This window comes from Narcine bancroftii, chromosome 6, assembly GCF_036971445.1.
Source record: "Narcine bancroftii isolate sNarBan1 chromosome 6, sNarBan1.hap1, whole genome shotgun sequence".
Taxonomy (NCBI): domain Eukaryota; kingdom Metazoa; phylum Chordata; class Chondrichthyes; order Torpediniformes; family Narcinidae; genus Narcine; species Narcine bancroftii.
Window position 1 is genome coordinate 26,974,727 of NC_091474.1, and position 4,947 is coordinate 26,979,673.

Below are 4,947 nucleotides of genomic sequence, written 5' to 3' on the forward strand. Positions count from 1 at the left end.
CGAATTTGTAGCACCCGGTGAGTGGCTTCAGACTGGGTGCCCCGCGGGCTGGAACGCGCACAAATTGCGGGATCGACCATGAGCGCACCTCACCTACATCAGATCGTGACTGAACGCGGTGCATCAAGGAATTTGCCAAATAAAGACATCAAGCACTTGGGTGGAAAAATTATTTTATAGCTCTTTTCGGCAGCTCTTAAAAGAGCCTTTGTCGTATGGGTGCGGAGGGTTTCAGCTGGACATGGACGGAAGGCGCCTGCTGGATATCTTCAGACTTGGTGACCTCCCTCCAGGTGACACTCACAGCCCAGCCATCCGGACTCATCGGCCTCCCGCAGGGTCAGTTCTGGAACTCTGGTCTGTCTGGATGTCCTGAACCACCTCCCACACCAAACACCAAAAGGACCATTTATGGAAGTTTGACAAATGTGTAAGTTCTACAACGTGCTGCCTTTATATGCGTCATTGGAGTTGACACCAATGAACCGTGTGAAGCTTTTGTCCCTCTTGGAGATCTTTCTGCAAGAAAACAACTTCAACCAACGGGGAAGTTTTTTTTTAAAATTACTCATTTCACTCCTCTTTTCATGCTGTTACTGATATAAGGCATCACCCTCAATTTAGCCTGAAGTCCAAACACATGTTTAATATTCCCGGGAAACTTCCACCAGCGCAACTCCTCAAATACACATGATGAAGGCATATGGACAGGAAGGTAAATCTATGATTTGGATGGAATATTTTCATTATTGCTCTCTTCAGCGGCTCTTAAAAGAACCTTTGATGTGTGAATGGGGGAATGTATATGCTCGACTCGCATCTGTAGCACCCGCTGGATATCTCTTCAGCCTGGGTGCCCCGCGGACAGGAACGCGCACAAATTGCGGAATCGACCATGCGTTCACCTCACCTACACCAGATCGTGACTGAACGCGGAGCATCAAGGAATTTGCCAAATAAAGACATCAAGGACTCGGGTGGAAAAAATTATTTTATAGCTCTTTTCGGCAGCTCTTAAAAGAACCTTTGTTGAGTGGGTGAGGAGGGTTTCAGCTGGACGTGGACGGAATGCGCCTGCTGGATATCTTCAGACTTGGTGACCTCCCTCCAGGTGACTCTCACAGCCCAGCCATCCGGACTCATCGGCATCCAAAAGGGTCGGTTCTGGAACACTGGTCTGTCATGATGTCCTGAACTAACTCCCACACCAAACACCAAAAGGACCATTTATGGAAGTTTGACAAATGTATAAGTGCTACAACGTGCTGCCTTTATATGCGTTATTGGAGTTGACACCTATGAACCGTGTGAAGCTTTTGTCCCTCCCGGAGATCTTTCTGCAAGGAAACAACTTCAACCAACGGGGATGTATTTTTTTTTAATTACTCATTTCGCTCCTCTTTTTATTCTGTTACTGATATAAGGCATCACCCTCAATTTAGCCTGAAGTCCAAACACATGTTTAATATTCGCGGGAAACTTCCACCTGCGCAACTCCTCAAATTGACACGATGAAGACATATGGACCGGAAGGTAAGCCTATCATTCGGATGGAATATGTTGATAATAGCTCTTTTCATCGGCTCTTAAAAGAACCTTTGTTGTGTGATTGGGGGAACTTATATGCTCGACTCGCATCTGTAGCACCCGCTGGATATCTCTTCAGCCTGGGTGCCCCGCGGACAGGAACGCGCACAAATTGCGGGATCGACCATTCGCGCACCTCACCTACACTAGATCGCGACTGAACGCAGGGCATCGAGGAATTTGCCAAAATAAAGACATAAAGGACTAGGGTGGAATAAATTATTTTATAGCTCTTTTTGGCAGCTCTTAAAAGAGCCTTTGTTGTGTGGGTGCGGGAGGGTTTCAGGTCGACGCGGACGGAAGGCGCCTGCTGGATATCTTCAGACATGATGACCCACCTCCAAGTTACTCTCACAGCCCAGCGATCCGGACTCATCGGCCTCCCGCAGGGTCAGTTCTGGAACTCTGGTCTGTTTGGAAGTCCTGAACCACCTCGCACACCAAACACCAAAAGGACCATTTATGGAAGATTGACAAATGTGTAAGTGCTACAACGTGCTGCCTTTACATGCTTCATTGGAGTTGACACCAATTAACTGTGTGAGGCTTTTGTCCCTCCTGGAGATCTGTCTGCAAGGAAACAACTTCAACCAACGGGGATTGTTTTTTTTTTTAAATTACTCATTTCACTCCTCTTTTTATGCTGTTACTGATATAAGGCGTCACCCTCAATTTAGCCTGAAGTCCAAACACATGTTTAATATTCCCGGGAAACTTCCACCAGCGCAACTCCTCAAATACACACGATGAAGACATATGGACAGGAAGGTAAGCCTATGATTCGGATGGAATATGTTGATTATAGCTATCTTCAGCGGCTCTTAAAAAAACCTTTGTTGTGTGAATGGGGGAACGTATATGCTCGACTCGCATCTGTAGCACCCGCTGGATATCTCTTCAGCCTGGGTGCCCCGCGGACAGGAAGGCGCACAATTGCGGGATCGACCATGCGCGCACTTCACCTACACCAGATCGTAACTGAACGCGGAGCATCAAGGAATTTGCCAAATAAAGACATCAAGCACTCAAGTAGAATAAATTATGTTATAGCTCTTTTCGGCAGCTCTTAAAAGAGCCATTGTTGTGTGGGTGCGGGAGGGTTTCAGCTCGACGCGGACGTAAGGCGCCTGCTGGATATCTTCAGACTTGATGACCTCCCTCCAGGTGAATCTCACAGCCCAGCCATCCGTACTCATCGGCCTCCCGCAGGGTCAGTTCTCGAACTCTTGTCTGACTGGAAGTCCTGAACCACCTCCCACAGCAAACGCCGAAAGGACCATTTAGACTAACGGGAATATATTTTCTTTTTAAACTGACTAATTTCACTCCTTTTTTTTTTGCTGTTACTGATAAACGGCAGAAGCCTAATTTTATCTGAAGTCCAACCCCATGTTAATGTCCCCGGGAATCTGCCAAGCACGCACATCGTCTACGATGCAGCGCGACCAAATGTTGATGGTCAAGACATAGTGACAGAAGGAAAGCCTTTGATTCGGATGGAATATGGTGCATTATAGCTCTTTTCATTGGCTCTTAAAAGAGCCTTTGTTGTGTCAGTGTGGGGAGAGTATCCACTGGACTCGAATTTGTAGCACCCGCTGAGTGGCTTCAGACTGGGTGCCCCGCGGGCTGGAACGCGCACAAATTGCGGGATCGACCATGAGCGCACCTCACCTACATCAGATCGTGACTGAACGCGGTGCATCAAGGAATTTGCCAAATAAAGACATCAAGCACTTGGGTGGAAAAATTATTTTATAGCTCTTTTCGGCAGCTCTTAAAAGAGCCTTTGTCGTATGGGTGCGGAGGGTTTCAGCTGGACATGGACGGAAGGCGCCTGCTGGATATCTTCAGACTTGGTGACATCCCTCCAGGTGACACTCACAGCCCAGCCATCCGGACTCATCGGCCTCCCGCAGGGTCAGTTCTGGAACTCTGGTCTGTCTGGATGTCCTGAACCACCTCCCACACCAAACACCAAAAGGACCATTTATGGAAGTTTGACAATTGTGTAAGTTCTACAACGTGCTGCCTTTATATGCTTCATTGGAGTTGACACCAATGAACCGTGTGAAGCTTTTGTCCCTCTTGGAGATCTTTCTGCAAGAAAACAACTTCAACCAACGGGGAAGTTTTTTTTTAAAATTACTCATTTCACTCCTCTTTTCATGCTGTTACTGATATAAGGCATCACCCTCAATTTAGCCTGAAGTCCAAACACATGTTTAATATTCCCGGGAAACTTCCACCAGCGCAACTCCTCAAATACACATGATGAAGGCATATGGACAGGAAGGTAAATCTATGATTTGGATGGAATATTTTCATTATTGCTCTCTTCAGCGGCTCTTAAAAGAACCTTTGTTGTGTGAATGGGGGAATGTATATGCTCGACTCGCATCTGTAGCACCCGCTGGATATCTCTTCAGCCTGGGTGCCCCGCGGACAGGAACGCGCACAAATTCCGGAATCGACCATGCGTTCACCTCACCTACACCAGATCGTGACTGAACGCGGAGCATCAAGGAATTTGCCAAATAAAGACATCAAGGACTCGGGTGGAAAAAATTATTTTATAGCTCTTTTCGGCAGCTCTTAAAAGAACCTTTGTTGAGTGGGTGAGGAGGGTTTCAGCTGGACGTGGACGGAATGCGCCTGCTGGATATCTTCAGACTTGGTGACCTCCCTCCAGGTGACTCTCACAGCCCAGCCATCCGGACTCATCGGCATCCAAAAGGGTCGGTTCTGGAACACTGGTCTGTCATGATGTCCTGAACTAACTCCCACACCAAACACCAAAAGGACCATTTATGGAAGTTTGACAAATGTATAAGTGCTACAACGTGCTGCCTTTATATGCGTTATTGGAGTTGACACCTATGAACCGTGTGAAGCTTTTGTCCCTCCCGGAGATCTTTCTGCAAGGAAACAACTTCAACCAACGGGGATGTATTTTTTTTTAATTACTCATTTCGCTCCTCTTTTTATTCTGTTACTGATATAAGGCATCACCCTCAATTTAGCCTGAAGTCCAAACACATGTTTAATATTCCCGGTAAACTTCCACCTGCGCAACTCCTCAAATTGACACGATGAAGGCATATGGACAGGAAGGTAAATCTATGATTTGGATGGAATATGTTGATCATAGCTCTTTTCATCGGCTCTTAAAAGAGCCTTTGTTGTGTCAGTGAGGGGAGAGCATGCATTGGACTCGAACATGTCGCACCCGCTGGATCGCTTCAGACTGGGTGCCCCTCGGACAGGAACGCGCACAAATTGCGGGATCGTCCATGCGCGCACCTCGCCTACACCAGATCGTGACTGAACGCGAAGCATCAAGGAATTTGCCAAATAAAG